Raw genomic sequence first — 14321 nt, 5'->3', positions numbered from 1 at the left:
GATCAAACCTTCTACTTCCAACCTTGACAGGGCTCTCTTGGGTAGCACATTGAGAGAGGAACCTGTATCCACCAGAACGTGAGATAGCACGGTGTCTTTGCATTCCATTGAGATATGCAAAGCCTTGTTATGGTTGCGTCCAGCTGGTGTTAAGTCAGAATCAGTAAAGCCCAGCCCATTGCTCGCATGAACATTTGCAATGATCCCTTCTAGCTGGTTTACTGAGATCTCCTGAGGCACGTATGCAGCATTAAGGACCTTCAGAAGTGCCTCCCTGTGTGCCTCTGAACACAACAGGAGTGAGAGAATGGATATCTTAGACGGCGTCTGAATCAACTGATCGACTACCTTGTAATCGCTTTTCTTTATGATTCTTAAGAGCTCGTCCACATCATTCGAGAAAGTAGGCTCAGAAACAGCTTGGGGTGCAGAGGTACCCTCATTCACAACTTGTTTGCCTTTGGCCTTAGCCGCGGCATCAGTGCTCTCAGCTTGGGTAACGGGTGGCGAGAATAGTCTGCCACTCCTGGTGAATCGCCCGATTCCACCAACATTGTCCACTGCGGGACCTTCAACTTCAAGTTCAGACTTTTGACCCTCTTCTACCTTCAATGGTCGTTCCACCCCATGATCGTGCGCGTATACACTCCCCCCATAATGCCAAGGAATGGCCCTATTGCTGGTGAAAGGTAAAGGACCAGGGGTTGTGATTGTCATAGCGGCCGGTCGCACTGGTGGCACTGGTTGCGCTTCTGGCACACTGATCTGATTAGTCGGGTAAAAGATGGTGATAGTAGCGACATCATAGTCATACTCGGGAATCTCATTCATTGAAACAAAAACATCCGGAATACCGGAATCAAGTTCAGTTACATCAAAATCAGGCACATTGTTTGGTATATCATCAACAACATTTGGAAAATTAAATACATCAATGGGCAATACACAATCAGCAGGAACAACATCTGTGAATTCTTCAACATCGTCTTCAAACACCTCTTCAACTACCCCTTCAGCAAACTCTTTGACAGACAAGTCTTCAACTTGAAGGGTACCATTGTCAAGCAAGACCTGGATACCCTGTTGCAGTTTCAAGCAACCCTTACCCTGTGTAGCACATTCCGAACAACCTTTCCCACAACCGGGGAAAACATCGGCCTTCAGCAAGCATTCCTTAATTTCCCACAACGGGGTCTTCAACCTCAACACATCCTTAACAGACTCGGCTTCTCCCTCCAGCATATTAACGTTTGCACCACCATGCTGTGGCATGGGATTGTTGACAACATTTGGAGCCGGTGCAAGGCTGATAGCCTTTGAATCAATGAGGTCCTGAACTACGTGCTTAAAAGCTTTGCAGTTCTCAATGTTGTGGCCAGGTGCCCCAGAGTGGAAGCTACACCTAGCGTTGGCATCGTAACCCACCGGAAGTCTACCAACAGGAGGGGCCAGAGTGCGTAGCTGCACCAGTTGTAGCTGTTGAAGATTGGCAAGCAATTGAGCGCACGACATTGGAAGAGTGTCGAAACGCCGGTCCATCATCCTCTGCCTCTGTTGATAGGTGGGTCTGTTACCTGGTTGTTGTTGTTGTTGATACTGAGCTTGTTGACGTTGTGGTTGCTGTTGTTGGTATTGATTCTGTTGACGATGTGGTTGTTGTTGTTGTAGTGGTGCTGCAGCCGGAATAGTCACGGCCGCAACATACGGTTGCTGATGATAGTTTTGAAAATTATTCCTCCTGTTTTGATATGAAGACGCAGAATTCACACCCCCTTCCCTCTGCTTCTGTCCTCCCATAAATGGCTTCTTTACCCCAGATGAAGATCCACCTCCATTGTGGCTCTTGTAGGTCTTCAGGTAATTCTCTACCCTCTCTCCGGTAGCGACCACATCGGCGAAGTTGGAGGCATTGCAACCCACCAGACGCTCTAGGTAAGGTCCTGGCAACGTATTCATGAACATGTTGGCCATCTCCTTTTCCAACATGGGAGGTTGAACACGGGAAGCTGTCTCCCTCCAGCGTTGAGCGTATTCTCTGAAGCACTCATTGCTTTTGAGAGACAGGTTCTGGAGTTGAGTTCTATCTGGGGCCATGTCTGCATTATACTGGTATTGCTTCACAAAAGCTTCCGCCAAATCCCTCCAGCAACGGATATGGGCTCTATCCAACCTCATGTACCATTCCAGGGATGCCCCAGCTAGGCTGTCCTGGAAGAAGTACATAAGTAGCTTCTCGTCATCAGAGTATGCAACCATCTTTCGAAAGTAGGCTTGCACATGGGTCTTCGGGCAAGAGCTACCATTGTACTTGTCGAAGATTGGGACTTTGAACTTCGGTGGGACCCTCACGCCTGGGACCAATCCCAAGTCAGAAACATCTACCCCCAGGGGGTTTTGTCCTTCTACCGCCTTCAGCCTCTCCTCTAATCTCCTGAACATGGGATCCATGCCATGGCCCAAACCAAAGTCTTCTGGCAACAAGAACTGATCATCTTGATCATCGTGGATGGGTTGTTGATCGGGGTTGTTATGTGGGATTGGGATAGGCGTCGGCCCATTAACCTCTCCAACTGGAGGATCAGTCACGACCTCTGGTTGAGTAGTTGTAGGATTCCTTTGTATCATTTGTCTAATCTCTTGCTGTCCCTGCGCTACTCCCTGGACCACGTCCATGAACTGGTTCATGCGGACCCTCATCTCTGCGAGCTCTGCTTGTAGATTCTCCATTGCTCTTTGCTGGTTTCTGCGGGTACCGTACCGGTGAACTCCTGAATCGGCTATCCTGCTGATGGAACACCAAATAATATGAGAACACCGCGGCGACACCTGTTATGCAAGAATATGCAAGAATGAAATGTTAATGCAATGACATGTTTATCACTTCAAAAAGGTATTCTACCCCCTTGATTCCAGTCTCACGAGAAAATCGAGCCATAAACTTCGGAGATCAAGATGCAATGGAGAGGAGGTCTTCATATAGATAAAATCAAAGAGAATGGCCTTAGCCGATAGTACATCAAAAGAGGATTTCCACAACAAGCCTGTGGATCATCACTACACAGCAATAAAGCAAAAGTAAAGGGAGGAACAAAAATCAGGACTCAGCCTCCTGTGTACAAACCATAAGGACTGCTCCTCACTTCAGCCAGTAATGCTATCGTGTCGGGATGATCTGGAGATTCTGTCAAACGCCGGATAAGTAGATTCCTCTTGTGAATGACTCCATCCATCTCGTTGATGTGCTCTCTGTAGTAATTCCCATCATCCTCTCCGAACACCTCTTCAAGTCTGGATTTCTTCAAACCGGCCAACACCTTAAGTTCTTCAATCTGTCCTCGAGCCTCATTGAGTTGATCGGTGATGTAACCATTGGTAGAACGGGCACACAGAAGCTCATGGCTCTTCTCTTTCAACAAAGTCTTCAATTTCTCCATCTGACCAGTTAGTTCGGTCACCATCTCCTCCTCCTTTGCCTTCCGAGAAGTTGAAAATGCATCCCATCGCTCTTGCCACCCAGCTAATTTACCATGAGCATCCATTAATTGTTGCTTGACTCGCCTCAACTCAGAACTGGATGATCCCAAGGCCTTGTCTGTCTTCCTGAAGAAGTCCACCTCCACAGCTAATTTCCTTTCTGCTTCCCCTTGCAATCTGACGGCTTCCCCCTTCTGATATTCTGCCTCATGGAATTGATGCATACAGTCTTGCAACTTCGCACTTAACTCTGAGTTCTCGGTTTGAAGTCCCTCCATGGCATTCTTCAATTTGTCATACTCCTCTCTGCTCACTGCTGTTGACTGCTCCGGAGTAGGTGGATACAAAGGTTCTTCAATAGGAAACGGCAGACCAAACTCTTCAACTCTTCCTTGAAGCCACTCTTCATACTGAGGATAAGTCCTACAATCTCCTTTTCCAAGCACAGTTCTTCCTCTCTTGATCACCTTGAGCCAAGCCTCAGCTGCTTTACGGGATACAGTCAAATCAGGCGAAGAATGGAAAAACAGAGACTCTTCCACATCCTTTTCCAACGGCGGAGTTCTTAAGGCATATCCAAACTGTCTAACTGCAAGAGAAGGATTATAGTTGATTCCTCCTCTTCTTCCTACCAACGGAACATTCGGGAAGTTCCCACAGCTGTGAATAATATCCGCCCGAAGCAAGCTCCGGTCAGACCACCAAGAAATATCTTCAGCCCTCAACCCCATCAATCTCTTCGCCCAACTCAACGAGTTCTCGACATCAACGAACGCTCCTGATTTGGGTAGGTGAGAACTGAACCACTTAAAAAACAAGGGCGCACAACAATTCAACAATCCTCCTTTTCTATTCTCATTCCTGTGATGCACCGAATGAAAGAAATCTCCCAACAAGGTCGGCACTGGATTTCCCAACACGAAGAGGCATATTGCGTCTATGTCCACAAATTTTGCAACATTAGGGAACAGGACAATCCCATACACACACAGAGCCAACACAGCATTGAAACCCCTCTGGTCACCATCTTCAAGCTTCTTTTTTGCCTCTCCCAGTAAGAAACTCAAATGAAAACCGCTGACTCCTCCCTTCTGACACATATTAGCCTTCAAGACTGATTTCCCCAAATATGTGGCCGAAGCAACCATGCTGAGATCGGGTAGAAGCTCAGAACTGTAGAATAACAACTGTGACTTAATAGGAACTCTGAGAAAACTAGAAATCTCCTCCAAAGTAGGGACCAAAACATAATCCGAGAATGTGAAGCACCTCAATGGAGGGTCATAGAACTGCAGCAGTGTGAAGAGAGCATCATGTTGATCTTTGGAGAGAACCGTGACGAAGCTTAGAATCAGACCGTAATCCTTCCGGAATCCTTCTAGAGAATCGTGATCCATTAACTTCATCAGCTGTTGAATAGGCTCCAGACAGACCACCGGAAACTTGTAAGCGACGTGTCTCTTTCTGCCAATATCCATCTCGGGAGAACCAGAAAACCCCGACCGGAATCAAGAAGAAGATGTAAACCCCCTAGAAATGGATAAACATGTGTTAAATGATATGAATGCAAAATGATGTGATGCAATGCAGTGACATGGGAACCAGGACTGCTGTATCCGCTTGAACATCTGTCGGGTTGCACTGTCTGAAGAGAAACCCACTGAGGAAAATAATACAAGACCAAAACTCTGCTCCAGAAAACCGGGTTTGTTGGAGGTTAAGGTTTCCTGAATTTAGCCCGCCCCTCACTGGTAGGTTCTAAGAACAGAAGTTTGTCAGTTTCAGCCCTTCAGTCGAGAATAATACGTTTACCACTGAAGGTTTGGCATTATTACGGGATAAAAGACCTCTACTGACTCCCCTCAACAGGACATCCTAAAGCAAGTTCCCAGTCTCGGGGTCCTCGGATTGATCAACGAGAATGCGCCCACCAGAGCTAACATAATCACGTCTCGGAGGAGAGGCCTCGACTGAGTTCTCGGGAAATGGTCACCAGAGTCGATGATTTCTAAAGGAATATCTGTCGTTATGGAACACCCATAGGACAGAATATATCCAAAAGAAACCTCGTCTGGAATGTGGGTCTCATGAACGACTTAACGTAGCAACATACCACGCAAGCCTCATGACTATCCACTCTAGCACCTATGTGTACACTCAAGCCTGGGTAGTGGGCTTATCTCTCATAGAACAGTCCCAACCCAACAAACAAATAACCCACAGATACAGCAAGCATATGTACATGAATGCAATAAGGTAAAGCAGGTAAATGCGGAAAATAAATAACTGTACAAAAGAATAAACACCCAACAAACAAGAAACCTACAAAAGCTAGGAGGGACTCGCTTAGGGAAACCAGAGATTCTGGGTTGCATCCCCAGCAGAGTCGCCAGCTGTCGCAACCTGAAAAATACGGTCTGCGAAAAAAAACAACCGGCGAGAAAAGAAATGACAGAAGAGTCGCCACCGTGCGTTATTTATCCCAAAGGAGGGAAAGGAAACGCTCGAAGTAAACCTGGAGAAAGGAAAGGAAAAGACAAGGTCTCGCAACCAAATCTTGGGTTCGGGAGTCGATTATGCGAAGGGAAGGTATTAGCACCCCTACGCATCCGTAGTACTCTACGGGATCCACTCTTGTTGTTCTTGTCTAAAGGGTGTATGTTTATCTAATGTACTATTTACTAAAAGAAGGGGTCAAAGAAAAATGACTCGCACAGATGTCGCATCCACTGCATACGTATCTCATCTGGAATGAGAATCAGAGTCGTCGTAGCTCGGCTACCTAGGGGTTAAGGATAAGTGTGCTCGCTAAGACATCGCGTCTTATGCCTACGTATCTCATCGGGAATGAGAATCAGAGCAAAACGTAGTTCAAACTAACTACGGGAATAAGGGTCTCGATTGCAACTAGGGCAAGAGAAAAGGAAAGTCTCGATCGCAACGAGGGCGAGAGAAAGGATCGCAACGAGGGCGAGAGCAAACAAGGATTAGTTGTTAGTCGTTAGTCAAACTCGGCAAGACATCGCATCTCGTGCCTACGTATCTCATCTGAACATGAGAATCAGAGTTGCCGTAGTTCGGCTACACGCACACAAACAAACACAGGCAAAGGCAAACGTGGAGCCTGACTGCCAACCACTGGACTTACATCAGCATCCGAACCAAACACACACAAAGGGGCAAACGTGGAGCCCGACTGCCAATCACTGGACTTACATAAGCATCCGAACCCAACAAACACACACTGGAACCCGAATGCCACTTGATGGACTTACATCAGCTTCCAAGCACACAACAACCAAACAAGTTAATAGGGAGTCGGGAACTCGAGCCTATAACTGTCAAGCACACACAAAAAGAAAAAAAAGAAAGGTGCCCGGAGTGGTCTCGCACGACCACCTGCCTACATACCTCGTCTGGAACAAGGATCAGGGCGATGTAGTTCCCCTACATAGGGGTTGCCATCTGAACATGGACTTAGAAGGAGGACACCAGTTGTGTCAAAAGAGAGTGGGCAATGTGTTCACGCCCTAGCAGTAGGTGTCGCAGCTCGCTGAATCGAGTCTTAGGCAGTTACCTCTTTGCAATAGGACGGACTACATGCCACAAGATCGAAGACGCTCGGAAAGGTCTAGAAGAAATGGGGAAGCTCTGCCCTAAAGTTGTCATGCAATGTGTACTTAAGTGTTTAGGATTTACAAACGGGGATATCTACCTAATGTTAGCATGCAAAGAATATGGGAATTCTACCTATGTTATCATACAAAAGGATATGGGAATCCTACTTATGTTATCATATAAAAGGATATGGGAATCCTACCTATGTCATCATGCAAAGGGTTCTATCTAATGGGTGCTACCTAATCGGAACAAGAATCGACGAATGGAGCAAGGAGAAGTGTTAGGGATAAGGGTAGATGGCGATGCATGAAGCAATCGACTTACAAGGTTGATGGCGATGCATAAAGCAATCGACTTACAAGGGGGTGGATGAATACGTGCTGGTTCTGTTAGGTTTTGAAAAATGATTACTCGACGTTGGATCGAGGTTTTGATCTTGTTTTGAAATGGTTATCGGATGTTCATTTTATTTCTTGTATTAACAAATGAATAAAGAATGAAAGAATAAATATTATACATTTCATGGGAGAGGGATACATTTGTTATGAATGGGGGTTGTCATGGCAATCAAAACAATATAAATATATGCCTCATACATCATACAAGTAGGCCACAGTTGATCAAACAAGTAAGGTATAAACAAATATATAATCGAATCAAATAATCAAAGAATGGAATAATAAAGCATTAAACAATGTATGAGTGTAAGTGCAAAGAAACCGGCTCATTGTAAGAAAGCCCAAGAGTAAGCTACGTGAGGTTGATGGCGATGCTTAAAAAGCAATCGACTTACAAGGGTGTAAAAATGGGCTCGATATTAAATCGAGAAAAGTGTGATTTTTATAGTTTGAAAAAAAGATTTTGAACTAAACTAAAATACAACAACTATACATTATCAACAAAATGAACATATGAGTGTAATAAACATAAAAAGATATTAATCAACATGCTAAAAGAATAAAAAATGCTAAAGGAAAATAAAATCAAATAAAAAAGCAAAAAAATTCCACACATGAGTATCGAACCCTCTCCGTTTAATACTATGAAACTAACCTCTTTCCACTAGACCACTCAACAATATTTGCTATTGGTATACTATGTTAAATATATGAACCGGACTAAAAAGATTTAAAATAAAAAAAACAAAATAAATATTTTTATGGGTTTTTTATTATCTCTGTTAAAAAACAAAATAAGCTAAATAAATAAAAAGTAAATAATAATAATAAAAGAAAATAAAAACATATATTTTTCTGATTTTGTGTTAAAAATGAAATAAACTAAATAATAAAAGAAATAATTAAAAAAAAGGAAAAGAAAAAAGGAAATGGAAACAGCAAGTTCGTCTCCATCGTCTTCCTCCCTCGCTCTCTCTCAAACTCTCTCAGGCGACCCTCTCCTTTCTCAGCTTACTCCCCCCCAAACCCTACTCACAGTAACCAAACCTAAGTACTACGAAGAAGACAAAATGCAAACGACAAAAACACAACCCTAAACCCAGTCCAAACTAGAATCATCAATGTGAAAGAAACACCAATCGCGCAGAGATACATCAGGCTTAGAAAGTAGTAAACATGCATCTGAATACGGAACAACAAAAAGGTAAGAATTCTACCAGATTGGGATGTCTCGGAAGTGAACGAACAGGTACGTGATCCTCCTTCCGCTTTCTCCTTCGTTGCGCCTTTCTTAGGGTTCGTCCTCTCTTTGATTTTCGTTTCCTTGTTTCTCTGTGAACAGTGGCCGCCTCCAACCTTTAGAAATTAGGGTTTTTTCTCTTTTGATTTTTTTTGCCTCTCAGTTTCTGTTGTGCTCCTCCTTCTCTTACTGATTTGCTCTCTATTTATCCTCTGTGAATTAGGGTTACAAATTGGTGCCCTTGTGTTCAAAAGTAGCTCTGCAAAGCACTTTGGATGCTCAGAAATTGAATTGCCCTATCCATGTTAGATTCAAGAAAAGGTATCCTTCACAGACTTTCTTCTCTGCTTTGACCTCATACCAATTTGGGATGTTTTTGGACTTTGCCCTCTGACTGTTGGTTAATGGTTTTGCACTGTAGGTTTTGCAAATTGACTGATTAATGTGTGCCTTTTTACCGCAGTAAAAAAATGGTGAGCTTGGTTTGACTTGGGATAATTTCAACATCTGAAGGATGGTTTGAATTCTGGTAGTTTCGTGGTGAGTTGGTTTTGTTTGCAAGCCTAAGGCCAATGCTTTTGGTTGATTTCATGACTTAGCATTCTATGTGTGGCATGAGCTGTTGGTTGCATTGCTTGCTGCAGTTTGTTGTTTGATGGCAGGTTGGAGGCTTTGGGCTAGGTGATAATACTCTTTCATTGCCACAGATTCAAGCTGTCTTAGGACTGAGCAGTAGGATGAGTTCAACCACTTAAACTCATCAACATTTTCAACAAAAATTGTAGCTTTTCAGGAGGATTCAATAAAAACCACATGTTCATGGCTCCACAATTTAATTTATCCGTAACAAGGTGAAAGACGTGCTTTGAAGGATCCTTCGCATTCAAAACAGCTGAGTTGACAACAACAGATGCAGCCAAAACATTGTCTGAGAATAGGGCGTAATGATAAAGACTGGGATTAACCAAATTCTCAATCATGGGGAAATTTCTCTTTCCAGGTGGAACGAGATAGTAATCTATGGTAAGGCGCATCGATAAGCAGTGAATTCCATTCGGTATGGTCTTGGCAGCCAACTGACTAAGGAATGTGCTTTGTTTCTTCAAGCCCCGAACTTGCTCATCAGCAGTTTGTAGCATTGCCCTCAATTTCCCGGTAACCAACTTGCCGTCATACAATTGATCTTTTGCCTTAGAAAGAACTTGACCCATAGCTTTCATTTTTTCATGTTCACTATGGTGCAGGTCAGCATCGGAAGTTGTCTCACCTAAAGCACGCTGACTCTCTTTAAGCCGTGTTTGCAGCTCTTGGCACAAGTCAAGATTGTTCTTCGTCTTCGCAACACTCAAGTATACCCTAGCCATAATGATCTGATCTCGCATCAACCGAACGGTAGAATCATTCTCATTTTCATTTTCTTTCCTCCAAATGTTGTATTTACCTAGAACTGCTGAATCAACTGATTTTGAACGTTCAATAGCAGAATCTTCAAGTTTTACAATAACTTCGTCATCCTGTTTTACCAGCTCGGCAGCACGTTTGGCCATCCTTTTCACTATTAATTGCCTTCTGGCCAGCTTTACGGGACTATCATTCCACTGAGGAAAAGCAACTGAAGATCTTCCTTCCTTCTCCTTTTGTTTCTCATGACTGAGATGCGTTTCTGGTTCTAAACTTGTTTGCTTGTGCAGGTTTGGAATTGCAGGTTGTTGTACTGGACTGCATTGTAGCTTGGGATGTTGTTGTATGCTGCAGGACATGGTTGTTGGTGATGCTGCAGAAAGCATTGCCTTGGTTCATGTTGCACCTTGCATTGGTTTTCTCCAAATGCTGCAGGACATATTTGGGTTTGGTTGAAGGATGTGGTAGGCCAAGTTGGTCCATTATACCAGGACTGATGCACCCTGTGATATAAGCTGCTGTAACTAGACAAATGGTGGATTGAATTGTATGCAGGTGAATCCCAATCGTCATCAACAAACTTCAAAAGAGTCATTTCTTTATCAACATCATACTTATGTTTACTTCTCCTGAAACAGGATTATTGAGATGAGCACTTGGACTTCGGTTCACACCAGCATCTAAGAGCTTTCCTTCATCAACAAATACTGATCCGGGACGGAGATTTTCATGAGCCTGGATAATGCTTTTCTCAATACCATCAACAATGACATCAAACGACTGACGCACAAATCCGTAAGAAGTTATAATATACAACAAATATTGAAGATAACCCCCAGGACCTGCATGAGTGTGAGTTCCGCCAATAGCTACATTCTTAATCCCTTGATTCTCACATATGCTTTACTTCTGATTAGTAATTAATTTCAATGTAGGTAACTCCCGAATCTGTGGTTTCTGATACTAAATGGGTTACCAATGATGGATTATCTTCAACGACTTCAGAATGGCCTTCCTTCAACTCTAATCCATATTCTTACCCTTATTCTCCCGTGGGGAACGAAGAAGCAATTGTTGCAGTTTTGCATTTACAGCACAATGCAATTGATGTTTGCCAAAAGTTCTTAGCACCTGAGGATGATTCTGACAGTGATGAGGATGAAAGTGAAGATGAGTTGGTAGAAAATTTGATGAGGAATCTGAACATTACAAGTTCTTTGAAAAGGTGTTTGCGGAAGATGTTGGCTTGAAGAAATATTATGAGGACAATTGTAAAAAAAGGAGATTTTTATTGTTTGGTTTATGGCGGTATTAAGAAGAAAATGTGGAAGAGGTTTAAGGACTGTGTTGTACTGATTCAGCATTCAACTACTGTACTAAGGACGAAAAGGAAGCGAGCTCACCGGGCTTATGCACAAGTTGTCTGTAAAGTTGTCGGTTGGGACATGAATCAGATATCAGCAATTATGTTGAAGGATTTGGATTCCTCCTTAGCAGCTTCAAAGAAGCTTTTGGTGAACAATTATAATTGATCAATTTATAATTTCTATTGCAGTTGTTGACAGTAATGGGAATCTAGCTCCTGCAACATCAACTGGTGGATTGGTGAACAAAATGGCTGGTCGAATTGGTGACACGCCAGTCATAGGTGCTGGAACATATGCCGATGAGTTTTGTGCAGTTTCTGCAACAGGAATATGTGAAGCAATAATCCGCGGGACCGTAGCAAGAGATATGGCTGCGATAATGGAATTCAAAGGCCTTTCTTTAAAGGAAGCTGCAGATTGTGTTATTCATGAGTGCACACCAAAAGGAGCTGTTGGTTTGGTGTACAATGTGTTCGTCGGTTTTGCAGGCTGTTGATGCTCGGCGGCAGGACCATGGCTTTGTAGGAATTTGCTGACAGGATATTGTAACAGCAGGTATAGGAGAAGGAACCGTTACGGGCATTGCAGCTGGATTTGTAGGGGAAATCGTGACAGGATTCCATGATGGTTATTGGGTTATTGGTTTGATGGATTTGGTATCAACTTGATACAGGTTTTACATGGTTGCAGCAGGCTGTATTATATTTGGTCTATGGCATTACAACAAGTGTGTTACAGGTATGTTGTTGCTTTGGCTCTAGTTCTGAATTCAACTTTTGAAAATCTGGATGTCCGAAACTCTTGGGAAATTTTAATGAATGGCTTTGGTATTGCAGGGTGCTGCTATGCCGACACGAATTGGCGGCTGACTTCAACTTTTACCTCACCGTTCCGCTTCTGTTTCGATAGGTAATGACCGTAACCTTTAGCTCATGCACCGTAAATCTTACTCGGCTGTTTTCCTGCTATTGATGTCACAAGTCCAATAAGTTTTGAACCAACAGTATCTGATATAGCTTCAGTAATTATTTTGTGTAAAATTGCATTTGACCGCTTAGCCTCTTTTTGCATGGATGCTGCAACTTGCTCGCCGTGTCCTTGAGGAAAGTAAACAGCAAGACTTCCAACAGGAGGTATAGAAACCAATGGCCCGACATAAGCATGCCATAACTCTGAATTTATCGCCTTATTCCAATGAGTTGAGTCATCGAAGCAGGTGCGGCATGGCCTCTGTTATGTCCAGGAAAGTGAAAAGAAACAGCATTTTGTTCAGCTGAGGCTTTCAATGCACTCACTAGAGGAGGTAGACCTCTCGGCGGAAGCTCGGGTGAATTACCGCATTCAGCGGGTTTGTTTGCGATGGATACATTGCTCGCCGTCCCAGTGTTCTCGTTTTGTCTGCATTTGGGAAGTGTAATACTTCTTACCTTTCAGGATGATAGCTTTTCCCAAATAAAATATTGTCACGTACAGTTCCAGATAAAAATCCAAGGGAATGAATTAAGTGGTGAAATCAGTGTGTTAAACAAAGCAAGACAAGTGAAAACCGTTGCAGCATCAAGTTGACGTCCCAACAATGCAAAGAGTCCAGATGTGCAAAGAGGTTGTGTTGACTTTGGTCAAAGTTGACCAAAGTCAACAATTGGTCAAAGTTCATTTTTTTGTATTTTTCTTGTAAATGGAATTCAATGGACAATTATGGGTGAATTTAGGGTTTAGTGAATTTGGGTTGACTTTGGTCAAAGTTGACCAAAAAGTCAACTGTTGACCAAAGTCAACAGTTGGTCAAAAATGCCAAATTTGTACTTTCTTGTATGGACTCACATGTAATGGTTTACAATGACATGAAATGAATTGAGATGGATTAACAAAATGGTTTGACGTTGTTTTTTCAAAATTGGTTTAATCATGACTTGAATGTTTGACTTTTGAAAAGAAAATAACTTGACTGATAATGTGTATGAACAAAACCATGAAATAAGACCATAAGGTTAGGGTTTTGACATAGTATCCATGAATCCATAACATGACTGGCAAATGGCTAGAAACACAAGAAACTTGGTTGTTCAGATGACCCAGACCATAGAGGTATCCACAATCACAACACCATGACTTTGGATTAAATCCTCATACAAAACCAAAATAAATCTAGGCCAAGCATGCCAAACAAACATAAAAGATTTAGGACCAAAATCGGGGTATGACACAAACATGATTGAAGAGATGAGAAGAGAATGTACAAGTTATTTACATTTTGTGTTTGGATGGATAAATCCATTGCTTACGTACCATCTTATAAAAAGATTAGGATTAAAACCTCGTAGTTCGGGGTAAAAATCTCAAAACAAGTTGGTGAATTGATTGGTCCAAAAGCCTTAAGGTCTTTTGTTATCAAAGGGAGAAAACTCAACCAAACCACAAATCAACCATGTGAGGATAGCTTCAACATGCTAGTGAGGGGTTAACCCTATAATAAGCATGGAAGACTCATTGTTCATCACTAAGGATATAGGTGAGTATTACATCTATCACAAAGATAACTCAAACCTAATAGCTAAAGGTTATGAAAGATTTGATTAAGAAAGTGGCCATTGGAACCACAAAAGGAAATTTGAATGGGTTATATTTACCAATTAGAAGTGTATACAAAAATGGTCCAAGTTGACTTAAAGGTTCAATTCAAAATAAGTGTTATGAAAAGAAATTTTGAAAATCAAAAGCATAAGGCTTAGGTTTCTAATGTTTGAAAACAATAGTTAAATGTTTGCACAAAAGTTTTGGCTTGGGTTAGAGTGGAGAGATGAAGAAGAAGGGCTAAGT

At 42.6% G+C, this 14321-nt stretch overlaps 1 pseudogene; it reads right to left on the bottom strand.

Moving 5' to 3' along the window:
• Nucleotides 1-9336: 9336 nt before the first annotated feature.
• LOC127096562 (polygalacturonate 4-alpha-galacturonosyltransferase-like) lies at nucleotides 9337-10523 on the bottom strand (annotated as a pseudogene).
• Nucleotides 10524-14321: the final 3798 nt, after the last annotated feature.

The sequence above is a fragment of the Lathyrus oleraceus genome, chromosome 6 (assembly GCF_024323335.1).
Source record: "Lathyrus oleraceus cultivar Zhongwan6 chromosome 6, CAAS_Psat_ZW6_1.0, whole genome shotgun sequence".
Taxonomy (NCBI): Eukaryota; Viridiplantae; Streptophyta; class Magnoliopsida; order Fabales; family Fabaceae; genus Lathyrus; species Lathyrus oleraceus.
Note: the sequence above shows the minus strand (reverse complement) of the source record. Positions and strands in the feature narration are given on the sequence as shown.